The sequence below is a fragment of the Staurois parvus genome, unplaced genomic scaffold (genome assembly GCF_062004578.1).
Source record: "Staurois parvus isolate SC_StPar_1 unplaced genomic scaffold, SC_StPar_1.0 ptg000696l, whole genome shotgun sequence".
Taxonomy (NCBI): domain Eukaryota; kingdom Metazoa; phylum Chordata; class Amphibia; order Anura; family Ranidae; genus Staurois; species Staurois parvus.
Window position 1 is genome coordinate 5,872,356 of NW_028318492.1, and position 16,372 is coordinate 5,888,727.

General features: G+C 42.2%; 1 protein-coding gene across 1 annotated transcript in view; it reads left to right on the plus strand.

The window, feature by feature from the left end:
- Positions 1-16,372, plus strand: part of CFAP47 (cilia and flagella associated protein 47) — a 772,366-nt gene that overhangs the window by 318,342 nt on the left and 437,652 nt on the right. The gene's annotated exons all lie outside the window — the stretch shown is intronic.

The window sequence follows — 16,372 nt, forward strand, 5'->3', positions numbered from 1 at the left end:
TCAGGCATGCATACAAGCATGTGGGGGGCCATACAAACTACTGAGTACCATTTTGAGTTGCTGCAATGAAATTTTAGCAAAATAGACTAGCCTGCTGCATCATTTTTCACTTTGTTGTTCGGGGTGGCTTTGAATTCAGTCCTCTGTAGGTTGATCATTTTCATTTCCATCAAACATTGGGACATCCTTATATTCCTAACACATTACCTAGTCGATATCAGTATAGATATCCAGCATGATATTTTTCCCCATTAAGATCTGATGTGTTTTCAAAGTGTTCCTTTTTTTTTTTTTGAGCAGTCTATTTAGGGAGATGGGGTGAGCAAACAACTACTGAATGGTATTTTTTTTACCTTAATTCAAGTAATGCATTAAGATTAAAATGTTTATAACTTTAGAAGCACTGTGAATAATGTTATAGCAATACAGTATATACTGTACATAAAGGAAATGAAGAATGCAAATACTGATAAAATGAAGCTTGTTTTGAAAAATCTGCTACTGAATACAATTTAACTTGAACAGTAAAATATACTGCATATATAATTTTTCTGGTAATATGAGTCCTTGAGTGTTATTATGACTACCTTATTGATCATGTGAATTATTATTTCATTTTAACATTTTGTACTTTTGGTCTTACATCAGCAGACTATACATTTTCTCCTACACGGTTGTCGGTAATGAATTTTGGATCAAATCATAATATAATTTAAAATAACAGTTTGAGGTTTTGACAAGTTAATACCTTGCTTGTTTCTTTCTTTCTTTATGTTTCAGTGCTTTATCAGCACCTTGTAGCTTTAGAAGAAAACTTTTTCCGTACTTAACTGTCATTATAGAATGTCAGTGCTAATTTGGCAGAAGAAATAGAGGCAGAGTGATTTGAACAGTTTGTGGTGCATGCCGAATTGCTGCACTGCACAGCCCTTTATTATAGTTAAATGCTTTTTGATGTACAGTATTTTCATTTGGTTTGTTTCCAAGGGGAGAGTAACAAAACATTTCAAATTGGTTGCAGTCTGGTACTAGGTTTTGTATTACAGGAACAGTGCTGCTGATTTGACCATTTCAGTCTAATTGATCTCAGTCTTTTCACACAGTATGTTGATTGATGATAGGATGCAAGCCCATACATAATACGTATCAAAACATTTTGTTGTGCTTGTCTCCAAATGCTTGTACACAACATGCAAAGGTTATTTTGAATCATGGACAGCATCTGCATGCACAACTACAGTGTAAACAAGTATTGCTTAGCATATGAAAAAAGGTTATTTAATAATGTTTTCAACTACCAAAAAAAGAAAAATATGTGGTAAACATGTAGTTTCATGTTTCTAAGGGCTTGTTCAAACCTGACTAAATTTCTAACTCCTCAAAAATGCCCCTATACCATTAGTATGGGTGTTAGACAGGCATTAATGAGCTTTAGTATGGGCGTTTAAAAAGCATTACAAAACGCTCTCCAAACTCCCTATGCTTGGTTCTGAGGCATTTTATAGAAATGTTACAAGCGTTAAAACTGCAACACAAATGCCTATAATAAACTGTAATGGTATTAACACCTCACAAACACCTGCCAAGGTGTTTGAGGAGCGTCACCATAGACTTGAATGGGAGGCGTTGAAAGACTTCAACTCCTCCTGACTCGACATGAGGCTTCAATTTTGAAGCTGCACAACGCTAACAGCTCATGTTTTGAAAATGTGAGCAGCACTGTGTGCTGGCCATAGTATCATTTCCATAGGCATTTGAGGAGCGTTAAAAACACCCCTCACACGCCTGTTTTCAAAGCTAATGTTAACTAAGCCTAACACTGTTTCTTTTGCACTAATCTTTATAAATGACTCCTCTATTTTTTCCCATAAATTAGTTAATATCCATTTTGCTCCATACTTTCATATTCAAAATTGCATTAAAATGTTATAGCAAGTTGTTAGATGTAGTATATTGTATGCCTAAAGTGACGCTAATCATGTATTTCTAAAGGGTAATTCCACTTCTGTAGCCAAAAATATAGCAAATTAAAAAAATATATAAAGCATATATACAGCAATTGCAACACCATCCATATTGTCTATTTTCCCTGGCAGCAGCCAAAACCCTCATTATCTTAGCTCAATCCTTCTGCTTCTACAAGTCAGTCCCTCCCTTATGTGTGCCCTCTGGAATGTCCGCTCAATCTCTAACAAACTGGGCAGCACAGTGGCTAAATGGTTAGCACTTCCGCCTGGCAGTACTAGGGTCGTTGGTTCAAATCCCAGCCACGGCACCACCTGCCTGGAGTTTGCATGTTTTTCTTGTGCCTACATGGGTTTCTGGTACTCTGGTTTCCTCCCACACTCCAAAGACATGCTGGTAGGTGAATTGTATCCTGTCTAAATTAGCCCTAGTATGTGTATGTATGAATGTGAGTTAGGGACCTTAGATTGTATGCCCCTTGAGGGTTAGGGACTGATGTGAATGTACAATATATATGTGTAAAGTGCTGCGTAAATTGACGGCGCTATATAAGTACCTGAAATAAATAAATAAACTTGCCTCTGTCAATGACCTTTTCCTCTCCAACTCCCACAAATCTACTTGCTATTACCGAAACCTGACTCTAGAAATCTGACACTGCCTCTCCAGCTGCCCTCTTTCATGGTGGCTTCCACTGGATTCACTCACCCAGGCCCAGCGGACGAAAATGAGGCAGAGTTGGACTTCTCCTCTCCCCACAAAGCTCCTACACCTCCGTCCCTTTCCCTCTGTTCTTTTGAAGTGCTCTGCATTCTTCTTTTTTCTCCAGTTTGTCTGAGGATTTCAGTCATTTACCGGCCTCCCGGGCCAGTGTCATGCTTTCTTGATTATTTCTCTGCATAGCTACCCTACTTTTTCTCCTCTGAGGTACCCACCATCATCCTCAGTGACTTTAACATCCCAATCAATATTAACACCTCAGCCACTTCTCAAGTACTCAACTTAACCTTAATACAATGGACACAAACCACCACTCACTCCAATGACAGAACCCTCGACCTCATATTCTCCCACCTCTGCACTCCATGCAACCCCTCCAACATTTTCTTTCCTCTCTCTGATCTCTGATCACAACCTCAGTTTTACACTCTCTGTTTCCTACCTCCCATGTTTCCAACCTGCAAACAGTTACCTGCAGGAACTTTCGCAACCTCAACCCTTCCCTTCTTCATCCTGCTACTGACTGCCTGTATGATAAAATCACACCCCTGTCCCGCCCACTTCTGCCTACAACAACTCAGTCATCCACCCTGGACACACTCTTCCCTCTCTGTACACGCAGATCCAGGGTTCGCCTGCTGCATCCCTGGCAAACAGACGACACCAGAAGTCTCAAGAGACAGAGCCATGCTCTTGAGAGAGCATGGCGTAAAACTGAAACCCTGCAAGACTTCACCCTCTACAACTCCTGCTTCCACACTGCTAAAAAAAACCTACTACACCACTCTCATCCAAACCTTCTCATGCAAACCTTGTCAACTCTTTTCTACCCTTAACTCCTAACTTCACCCCCCACTGCCTCCAGCCACCAACCTACTTACCTCCCATAAGATTTGCCAATCATTTCAAAAACCACATAGCCAGCATCCAGCTTTCCCCACCAACCAACACACTAAGTCCAACACCACACTTAAAACTTAACTCCTTCAACCCTGTTATCATCAAGGAATTTGCCAAACTCTTGTCCGCTGTCCACCTCACCACCTGTCCCCTGGACCCTGTCCTCTCACAATTACTGCAACCACATTCCTGCTCCATCTTAAACTCTCTAGCCCACATCTTCAACCTCTCTTTATCTTCCAGCACCTTTCCCTCCCCGCTCAAACGTGCACTGGTCACCCCTATACTTAAAAAAACCTCACTGGATGCCACTTGTTTGAATAACTTAAGGCCCATCTCCCTACTCCCATTTGCCTCCAAGCTTCTTGAATGCCTTGTCCACAGCCATATGAGTTGCTACCTCATTGACAACATCCTTCTTGATCCCCTACAGTCCGGCTTTCACCCACAACATTCCACTAAAACTGCCCTATTAAAACTCACCAATGACCTACTAACTGCTAAAACCAATGGCCAGTACTCCATAATCATACTGTTAGACCTTTCTGCTGCCTTTGACACAGTTGACCACCCGATTCTCCTCCGTAAACCCCACTCCCTTGGACTCTGCTCTTTCCTAGTTCTCCTCCTATCTATCTCAGCGCACTTATAGTGTCACATACAATATCATCTCCTCTGTTCCTCTTCCTCTTTCTGTTGGGGTACCCCAAGACTCTCTCCTTGGGTCCCTCCTCTTCTCTCTCTATACCTCTTCCCTGGGCCAGTTGATAACCTATAATGGCTTCCAATACCACCTCTATGTTGATGACATCCAGATCTATCTCTCAATTCCTCAACCCACCCCCCCAATCTCCCTACGTATCAAAAATTTACTGAGAAACATATCTGTATGGATGTCACACCACTTCCTCAAACTCAGTATTTTTAAAACTGAGCTTGTAATATTTCCTCCTCCCCGATCCCCTCCCCATGAATTTACCATTGAGATCAACAGTACAACCATTGGTCCCTCCCCAGATGCGAGGGTGCTAGGTGTAATCCTGAATGCTGACCTCTCCTTTAGCCCCCACTCAATCCAATCACTGGCTAAATTTTGCCGCCTCAACCTCCGCAACATTTCCAGAATTTGTTCTTTCCTGACTAACGACACCACAAAACAGCTTATTAACTCCAACTACTACTGCAACTCCCTCCTTACTGGCATACCCCTACACAGGTTATCCTCCCTTCAGTCTATTGTGAATGCTGCTGCTAGACTAATACACCTTACTAACCGATCTGTGACTGCTGCCCACCTATGCCAATCTCTATCACTGGCTTTCACTAGCCCAATGTATAAAATTTTAAAAAATAATCTCAACATACAGTACAAGGCCATCCACAACATCGCCCCCAGCTACATCACCAACCTCATCTGCAGATATCGCCCGAACCATCCACTCTGCTCCTTCCAAGACCTTCTTCTCTCCAGTTTCCTTGTTACCTCCTCCCACTCTCACCTCCAGGACTTCTCCAGAGTCTCTCCAATCCTCTGGAACTCCCTGCCCCAGTATGTCCGGTTAGCTCCTACCCTGACTGCCTTTAGACGATCCTTGAAAACTCATTTATTCAGGGAAGCCTACCCCACCTCCACCTAAGAACTGTACTTGAGTCACCAGATCAGATCATCAGATCATCCCCTGCAGCTATTACCTTTTCTAACCCCCCCCCCCCTTTAGATTTTAAGCTTCATGATCAGGGCTCTCCATTTCCTTCTGTATCAAACTGTATTGTAATTGTACTGTCCCCTTATATTGTAAAGCTCTGCATAAACTGTTGGTGCAATATAAATCCTGTATAATAATAATAATATTGTAATTTAATGCTATTGAAAATCACCTTTCCTTTTCAATCTGCAGCACTGTAATTTTCTGTAAATTCAGTGTAATATGGCAACCTGGAGGCGTTCTTCATCCAGTTAGTGTTTGGAACGCCTCTGGAAATGTAAGTTCTTGCTTGTGTGATTGGCTGATTGTTTTTCCTAGAATTTTGAACTAAGATACAAGTCAAATTTAGGGCATCCTCTGCAACAAAAATTTCATTTTTGGTGAGATATTCCTAAAACATTAATCACTTCTAAAGAGATGCAGACCCTGCCACTTTCCTGACTGCTGCCCTGAGATGGTGAACTGGTTAATGACTATTTAAGAAAGAGGAGGGAGCTGTTGAGTCAGGCAGCACTGCACTGTGGGACCTGTAGTCCACCAGAGATAGACTGTACTGTAATCAAGAGCTTTTCAACTGCATTTCCCAGAGAGAGAGATTGCCAGGAGGAGGGGAAAGAGCTTCATTTCTAAGGCTGTACAGGACACTGCTTCTTCCTGCTATGAGAGAGCCTGAAGAGTGCACATTTCTATCCAGTGTGCACCATCACTGCTGCATAATGGCAGCCTGAGCAGGAGTGCTGAGTCCAGGTGTGCTTACAAAACATAGTCACATGGGTCCTTTTTCAGCTGCCACACAGAGATGTTCACCTATTGCTTATGCTAAGAGATACCTCTCAGGGGATATTGCACTATATCGTAGCCATTCTCCTAGAGTGCACTCTAGACTAATTAGAGTATTATTATTCACATTGCATTTAATGTTTTTATGCAATTATTGCTGACTTTGCTGTGTCATGAGTTAATCCCAGTATAGTGGTACAAAACTTCTTGGCATAGTGATTATACTGTCTAGGGACTGTGCCGGAGCCTACCTTTTGTGTGTTAATGTATGCACAAACCACCATTATTCTAATCTGTACTAATACATTGAGTTCATTTACCACTAAACGGTCTTGTGTCTTTTTTCCTGTGTAATTCACAGCCAAGTTAAACATATCTATACTCATGTTCTAAGTGCTTGTTGTAACTTTCAGTCAACCAGGTGTGTCAGAGGGGTGGAGGGTGTTTTCTTGGAGTTGAGGCACAGAACAAAGGACCCAAATTACCAAGCAACTCCTGCAGGATTATACGAATACCCTGTGCACGGGACCTCTCTTTACTTCTGGCTGATCACTCCTGCAAGCAATAGTGTTGAGGACCAGCATTCAATGAAACAGGAGAGTGCCCTACAGCAAGCTGCTGCTGTTGTCCAAACTCCATCCACAAAGCACAAACCTTTGGATCGAGTGGGAGAGCAACCTGCTGTCGCTGGGTAGTGCTTTGTGGATGGAGTTTTCTAAAATGGGAGTTTTCTTATATTTTACATGCCACTGCTGAATGTGTCTGCATGTACTGCTGTAGTCTACATTGAGAGCTAGCAGAGAAGGGTGGCTATGTTCCCACATATAGTGAAACCATGTAGAGTGAAAGTAGCCATCCTGAAAAAGCTGACATTGGGTGGGACACAATTGATAACCGTAAAAGTATGGGATTTAGTTTTTTTTAACTTGAATTTAATGTCACTTTAAAGGGGTGAAAATATGAAGACACATTTAAACTGCTAAGAGTTTAAAGGGTAAGGGTAAGTCTACCTAAAAGTGATATTTCATTGTTTTGGCAAATGCTGGAGACTTAAACAACTAGATATTTGTTTTAATGTATCAGGGACTTAAATAGTGATATCCTGGCTGTACAGTCTGGGTCTGTACACTTGCTTTATCCATTATGAGGGGTTTTTTTTATATACAATGTATACCGTATTATAGAGAATGTCACTTAAAATGCTAGAACAAACAAAGGTGGATGAGAACTTTCAAAACACCCAGATTTAATGGACTGAACTAGGGAATGCTCAATCTGTTATCTAAGTATAACTTTTAGGAGAAATATCCTTTAAGTATACAATTTTGTAGCTGCAGAAAGATTGTAGGGAAAATACACATTGCTTTTATCTCAGACTTTTTCTTGTTTTTTAAGTTTAACTGTATTTTGGAAGAATAAAATTAGGACCCATCTTACATTCCAATATCCCTCATGTCTTTTCTACCAAGACAGGGAGAATAGGTTGTGGAAGAATTTGGTGTGCAACAGGATTTAGTTCAAACATATGTACAGTACATTTATACATGCATAGCAAACATCTTTAATTTAAAATAATAGTTTTATGGTGTACAAAACCCTGAAGATATTTCATCAGTCCCTATCCCCAGAGGAGCTTACAGGTAAAAGCTCTGATGACAACCCTGGCCCTTTAGTACCTGCTGGTTGGTCCTTTACAGGTCAGCAATCATTATTATTATTATAGAGGATTTATATAGCACAAACAGTTTGCTCAGCGCTTTACAATATAACGGGAGACAATACAGCAACAATACAGTTCAATAGAGGAGGGTTAGGAGGGCCTTGCTCCTTGGAGATTACATTCTAAGAGGGAGGGGCTAGTGGTTCAAAAGGTAATAACTGTGTGGGATGGACTGGTAGGAGGAATAGAAGATTCCATTATTAGCTGAAGGCAGGATAGGCTTCCCTGAAGAGATAGGTTTTCAGAGATCGCCTAAAAGTGAGCAGAGTAGGCGATAGTCTGATAGTCTGATCAGTATTGGTTAGTGGGAGCCTTGATTTGTCCTTTGACTGTAGTAGCACTGATTTCTAGAAGTTTAAATCCCCATTCCCTGACTGTCTCCTGCAGCATGTTTCTAGTTTCTAATCACCCCTGGAGCACATCCGAAATCTTTGGCTGTAGTTTTTCTGCAGTTCTGCAGGTTTGACAGTTATCTGTAGTATTGTGTGTTTCCATTGATACAGTTGAGGCTTCTTACACTCGCAGGCTAATGACCACTGGTGTAATGTCTTTACCAAATGCGTATGCATCATATACAAAGAAAGTGAAAAACAATTATAATAATGTACTCATCAATAGGATTAGGTTGTGTATAAAAACAACAATTTGCCCTCTAGTGTCTCCAATGTATGACGACAATTCTCAACCACACTGAATTGTGGCTGGCATGCTGCATAATTCCTGGCATCTGGTGTTTTTTGTGCAGTATCTCTATTTGTCTAACATTATTGTGTCCATCCTCTTAGCATATAATATTTTGTGTCTGTATCTGCCTGCATCCAGTGGTCCTATGTCAGAATCAGCTTATATCTACAATTTTTGTGCCTGCATCATTATAGTATGTAACATTTTTGTGCCTGCATCATTATAGTATGTAACATTTTCTCTCATTCAATTAATGCCTTTTGTACCTGTATTGCACTGGCATACAGGGGTTGATTTACTAAAACTGAAGAGTACAAAATCTGATGCAGCTGTGCATGGTAACCAGTCAGCTTCTAACTTCAACTTGTAACCTGTTTTTTTCAAAAGAACCCTAAGCTCAAATAATACCAAAAAAGAATGATAAAAAATCAGTAGAGGTCATAAACCTGAATGCTTTTAAGACTTCCTTCCACCTCTTTTAATGTTTAACTCTCATGGGACAGAGCCCATCAATGCAATACTGCTGAAACAGTAATGACTTTGAGTTCTATAGCCTTTACCGCTTTCTCTGCAAGTCATAGAGGCTTTATAGTGTAGGAGAACATTTACTGTGCCTCTTCTGGAAAAGAAGAAATTAATGCAAGGCATGCTTGTGTGTTCATATATTCCACATGTGTGTTAAAGGTAAACAAATGTGATGTTTGACATAAAATTAATCTTGTAGTAGCTAACAGTATTTTCCATGTTTCTAGTGTAAGTGTAAGTATCTCAGGTAACAGCTGTGCCGGATCCCTTTGGGTAGCCATGCTAGAATAATGACAGCATCAAACAGAGGTATTATAATTATGTGTTAAGGAAAAGGTTTAGATATGATTAGAAAGCCTCTGATACACTACTTGTCATTAAACGTACATTGTACATAAATACAGCCTACTGTGCAGTATATATTTACGTTTTAGGCAAAACAAAAAATTACAGTGGACTTCCTAGAGTACCTTATATTGGCATTTCCATACAGAAATTTAACTTTAGTACAAGACAGTGCCATTTCCAGATCCAGAACATTAAGAGTTATCTATTAAGCTTCTGAAAATTCACAAAATATCTCCTAATGCTTTAATTGTTTTCACAAGAAAACTCAGCATTTTTCAGTTAGGCTCCCCATGGCTTTCAGACCTAAAGTGGACATTCGAAATTGCATCATGTACCCTATTAAAGTTTTCTTTCAAGGTCCAGTTGCACCATATGGAACCCCTTACTTCCATGTCTGCTTCCTGAAACTTGTTTTTATGATCAAACAATGTTTAGAAAATAATTTTCATACAAATATTACTATTATAGTGCTTTTGTAACAGCAGCAATGTAAAACCTTTCTATATGTTAATAGTTTATTCCTTAGTAGCCTTTTTGGCAGTTGTTTCTAATTCCTTAGGGCAACTTTGATATATTAATGAACCAATCAACAGGGTATGAAAAAACACACCAGAAAACGGTTTTGCATGCAAATTACAGATATTATCCAATTCACTCCTAATTAGCATTATGCATTTTTTATATATTTTAAAATAGTATTCTGACTTATAATCCCATTATATCCACTTGATACTGCATATATGTAAATACAGAAATAGCTTCAAGCTATGTGATATTTTATGGTTGCTATGTACTTACGTAAAAAAAAGTTTTTATGCCTTCAAGGATTCAAGATATGACATATTTTCTGTTTTATTGTTGTTCAGCTAGTTTAGTACTTGTTATCCAATATTTTTTAGGAATCCGTTAGCTTGCTTACATTGGCTTATCTGTGGAACAATCTGTAAGAGGAAAACTGCAATGTGAGATAATGCTACAGTAACAACATGGAGATTGCTGACATTAGCAGTAGAATAAATACAATTATTTATGATATTGATGGTTTATCAATCAAATAGTTGGTTTATGAATCTAATTGTCATTAGTCACCTGAAAAGTATTGACTAAGATGTTGTGCTAGTTAGCTGCACTTTCCCCAGGTCCTGCAATTTTGGTGTGGTTTCAGAAAACACACCAAAACTCCTGCATGCTGCACTTTGGTGCACTTTCTGAAACCACACCAAAATTGCGAGACCTCATAGAAGTCTATGGTAAAGAGCAGCTAACCTGCATGAACACCATAGGTTAGCTGCGCTTTAACAAAAGCGCAGTGGGGCTGTGTGAAGCTGTCCTAAAGCAGTAAAACAGGAATCAGTGCTAATTGTTTCTATAAAGGATTTCTGGTTTGCCAGAAAGGACTGTTTACAAGTAATGTGTAGAGTCTGAAATACACAATGGTGTCCGTTTATGAACCAGCGGTAATAGATCGCTGCTCAGTTCTCCGGCATTCTCGGAGAACACAGTTCTCCTGTGAATGCAGTTTATGAAGCAGTTCTCCGAAGGAAGGGAGAACGGTCTCCAAACGCTGGAGAACGGTCTACAAACTCTGGAAAATGGCTCATTTTACTATAATCTCGCGAGATTACAGTAAAAGATCAGTTTACTAAGCAAAGGTAAATAATCTCTGCTTAGTTTGCGGTCCCTCTGATTCTCCAGCTCTGGGCTGGAGAATCTGGAGGGAGAACACAGATCTCCAGTGAAGGGTTGACATGATCTCCTGAGTGTCATAAACTGTGAATGAGCAGAGAATAGCTGAGATCCGTTGAATCGCAGCTATTCTCTGTGTCATAAACGGACACCTTTGTGTCTATCAGGCTAATTAGTACAACAAATGGATTTCCAGGGTCAGATAATTTGGCAAAGAGATGTACAGTAGCTGAAGCTGCCTATTTAGTATAACTTGTCAAACAAAACAAAAAGATACAGTCTTGTCTATGCAAAATTAGGATATATAAACCTGGTCCATGTAACATCCATCGTAATGTATCAATGAGTAATGTGCCATCACCTCACATAGCAATGTTACCAATCTCTAAATATTTATGGAGTTTTATTTGTAAATGTCCTTTTTAATGGGACTAAGTAGGGCTGTGATGTAGTTTTTCCCATAAATTGTAAGTAATTTGAAATGCTTTGTAAAGTAAATGTTATACAGTGTATTGGATCATAACCCAACACTCTTATTTAACTAAATTAATACTGTGAAGATTGCAGAGATTAAACATCCAACTGTCTCAAACACTTACAAGGACAATATGGACTTCCTAGTCAACATTTTTACTGTACTTTTGACTATGTCATACTTTGCTGTCTCAGTCAAAGTTGTGTGTAAAATGTAGTCACTTCTATGTTGATATTTGTAGTCTGCAAAAAATAAGAATAATCTTTTTTTTAGAGAAATATAAATCTCAAGGGATTCAGTGTCTTTTGTTGCCATGTACAGTAGGTGGAGCTGGGAATTAAAGAGTGGCACATTGTCAGACCCAGAATGGTCAGATACCATGCTCATTGTCTCTAAAGTATCTACAGTATATCATTCACTTAAAAGACTCAACTCTTTATAAAAAAATCCTACTGTACTCCATTAAAATTACACTTCTGGCACCAATGGGACTCACTACTCGTGCGTTCTCCCTCTACAAAGCCGCCTTCCTCACCTACACCACCTCCCTCCATGCCGCAAAGCAAGCCTATTCCGTAACCCTCATCAACACCCTCTCCACCTGTCCTCGCCGGCTCTTCTCCACCTTCAAATCCCTGCTCCCCCCCCCCACCTCCACTCAGTACCTCACTCACCGCCCACGAGATTGCCAATCATTTCCAAAACAAGATTGTCACAATCCGTAAGGACATTGTCAACTCACAATCTACCTCTCCACCTAGCCTCCCTCCCTCCATCACCCCCTGAACTCTCCCCTCCTCTGACCTCATAACCGCACTGCCCCCCACCATACCTAACGCCCCACACACTATCTCCTCCCCAACGCTCCGCTCCTTCAGCCCTGCTACCACCGAGGAGGTCACCAAGGTCTTCACTGAAGCCCGCTTCACCACTTGCCCCCTGAACCCAATCCCCTCACAACTCCTCCAGTCACCCCCCTCCTCCATTATTCGCTCCCTCACCCACATATTCAATCTCTCCCTCTCTACTGGCACATTCCCCTCCCCCCTAAAGCACGCACACATCACCCCCATACTCAAAAACCCTCCCTTGACCCCATTGACCTAAACAACCTTAGACCCATCTCCCTCCTACCACTCACTTCCAAGCTGCTTGAGCGCTTAGCCTACAATCGCCTCAGCGCCCACCTCACTGATAACAACCTCCTTGATCCACTACAGTCTGGATTCCATCCCCTACACTCCACCAAAACTGCGCTACTTAAAATCACTAATGACCTGCTAACCGCCAAAGCTAATGGCCATTACTCAGTCCTCCTGCTCCTCGGCCTCTCTGCGGCCTTCGACACAGTCGACCACCCCCTCCTCCTTACCAAACTGCACTCCTTTGGCATCAGGGACGCTGCTCTCTCCTGGTTGTCCTCCTACCTATCCCAATGCTCCTTCAGTGTCACCTATAACGCTGCCACCTCCCCCTCTCTCCCCCTCTCTGTTGGAGTCCCCCAAGGCTCCGTCCTCGGACCCCTCCTCTTCTCCATCTACACCTCCTCCCTTGGCAAACTGATACACTCCCACGGCTTCAAATATCACCTCTATGCCGACGACACAAAAATTACCTCTCCACCCCCCACCTCACCCCCTCACTCTCCGCCCGCATCGCCCACCTCCTGAACAACATATCAGACTGGATGTCGCTCCATTTCCTCAAGTTAAACCTATCCAAAACCGAGCTCCTGGTTTTCCCCCCAGCCTACGCCCCCCCCCCCATCCTCTCCATCACTACTAGTGTCAGGCACCGCCCGGCGGAATCTCTAGTGATCCACAGAACGGGATTCCCCAGGACGCGGAGTCTAAGTCCCAGTCTGCCTTTTCACCAGAGTCCCTGATGGTGGGGATGGACTTGGTGCGAGACTGAAACCAGGTCACGACCCCTGAGTGCACCCAACTGTGGTAGAGGGGTCTCGCCGAGGGTACGTGCCAGGGGGGTGAGCCTGCTGTGAAGAGGCTGACAAGTCCAGGTCCCGAGCGGGATGGATGGATGACAGTCAGGAATGAGACTAGCCAGGTCGGTAACGGTGGAGGCAGGTAGGTACCAAACAGTAGACAGAGAGCAGCCGGGTCACAAGCCAAGGTTCAGCAACAGGAGGTCCAATAGTAATATACAACAAGCAGGAGAGTAGTCAGGGACAAGCCGGGGGTCAGAGCAGGAGAAGGTCAACACAAATCAGGACAAGCAGGATCGGCAACAGGAACACACTTCAAAACACGGGTACAGGAACTAGACTTTGCTGCAACCTAGTCACCGTCTGGCCAGTTTAAATAGTGCGCCCTGCACAGTCATTGGTGCAATTGCTGATGCCGACACCCAGGTCCTAGTGCCTGCACATTAGTGCACCTAGGCAATCTGTGTATGTGCAGACCTGTGCGCTGCTGCGAGACCCGCAGTCCCTGACAACTAGCAACGCCACCGTCAATCCCACTATATATGCTATAAGACAAACTTAGCAGCCTGTTTGCAATCTTCTATTGCACATACAATAGAATGTGCAAGCAAAGCTTCATGTTCATTACCAATACACTGTGGTGGTGCCAAAATTCCCAGCTGGCCAATTGATATGTGGAAGACACGGCACCCAGGAGAGGCTCGGGGAGAACATTTGAGCAGCCGCCAAGAAATCTAACGGCTGCATAGCTAGAAGGTGAAGGCGAGTATTATTTTAAATTTAGCTCTGCTTTAAAACTATTAATAGTGTATTTTAAATTACCTTAGTTGCTGACCCAATGTTGCGTGTGTTGGACCTGTTGAGTACAGTTTTACTCTCCATATTCACACAATAATTACCAGGCTTTTTTCTTTATGGCCTGAAAAATTGATCACCCAAAAAAGTATATTCCCCACTCCTCCTACATTCAGTCAAGGGGGGGAGTCTGTTACTATTATTCTCCAGAGAGAAAATCTTATTTGTTAGCATAGAGGGTGTCCCAGTAAGTTTCAGAAAAATTGAGAGCGGTGACTGGAGACCCTGGGACTAGCACTGCTTCATTTGATCTTGCATAGATTAGTTGAGCACTAAGATGTCTCTCGTACTTGACCGGCAAGTAGAATATTTGGCACATTCCGAGATGGAGTAAGGAGGTAGATGCGGCATACAATAGTATGTATAAGCATATAATCAATAGTAATGGAATTAGGAAAAATAAATCATGAACAATATACTGTAATAAATAAACAAATAAAATGTCCTTAGAGTCCTATAGGTAATTCTGATGCACCATGGAGTGGAGGCAGCTGGCCAATAACGAGCTAAAGAGGTCCTGTGGAAGAAAGAGGCAGCACCCTCTAAGTGCAGTATAAAAGCTTTTTAATTAATAAAAAGTGTAGTAATACAGGCCACTCACAAAGCATAAGTAGGTTTGCATGTTTAAATTAATAAGCATCCACTGTAGTGAAGGAGTGTGAAGCCTCTGGATGGATGGTTGTCACCAGCATCTGGCGGTGGGGCTGGTGGCATCCAGCATGTCCTCCTAGTTCCGGGATCCCGCAGTTGAGACATCACTTCCGGTCACGTGATAGGGGGGTTGGAGCGTTCGGCGCATGTGTGCTCCCTCATCAGGTCTGGAGCTCCCTCCTCTAGTTAGGCTGCTAAACTTAGTTTATGGCTTCACTGCAGTCAGTGGAGCAGTGATCTATTATTATTGTCTGCTCAGGGTTACCTATTTGGGTGTTTGATTTCCCTCACCTGATTCTGGAAGAAGCTTCCAGAATATAGGGCAGGGAGGGTTCAAATGACCAGCATGAATATTTATCATTCTCCAGCCAATCCCTAGAAGGGGGCATCCTGAAGGTAGCTGGGAAGGTGATAAATGCTTGGGAAGCTTTTCTATGGTGTTCTTTCCTCTCCAGGGAGAATTCCAGTTCTCCTGGGGTTCCTGCCCCTGGGAGATGGATACTAAGAAAGGCATTGCAGTCTGCACCTAAACAGGAGCTGGGCTCAGGGCCTGGAGGAGATTACTAATGGATTATGCTGTAGGGCACTGTTCTGAAGTTCTGGTCTGGAGAAAGATCTTTTACCTCCTTCACTGAGGATCTACCCGTGGATGCTGGGTGGCAGACAGATCCTGGGACATTGCGAGTAAGACCTGATTTGGGACTGTAGTATATGCTATTATTATTTTGGAGTATCTTACGACCCTAAATGCCTCTTCTGTTCATGTTCTTCAGCAATAACTAGTAAAAATACATCCTCTAGATGGAGTCATTATTGCCGGTGTGCTCGAGACTATGCTTGTGACTGGCGGCCTCTATACTAGCAAGGGAGACATTGGAATATTCTCAGCGGCCCCTCTGGGGATAAGTGCTACATCTGTATGGAGGGGAGACAGATTGAACAGTAAGAATCACTCCTATTACCATATAGTGTATGAATGGAAAATTGATTGAAGCATTCTTCCTAGGTTACAGTGAGGCAATGTCAAAGGAGACTTTTTGTGGCTTCCCAAAAATAATGCAAGCACAACAACCAACATACACTATACTGCCAAAAGTATTTGGACGCCTGCCTTTACATGCACATGAATTTTTATGGCATCTCAGTCTTAGTCCGTAGGGTTCAATATTGATTTGGCCCACCCTTTGCAGCTATAACAGCTTCAACTCTTCTGGGAAGACTGTCCACAAGGTTTAGAAGTGTGTCTATGGGAATGTTTGACCATTCTTTGAGAAGCGCATTTGTCAGGCACTGATGTTGGACGAGAAGGCCTGGCTTGCAGTCTCTGCTCTAATTCATCCCAAAGGTGTTCTATCGGGTTGAGGCCAGGACTCTGTGCAGGCCAGTCAAATTCCTCCACCCCAAACTTGCTCATC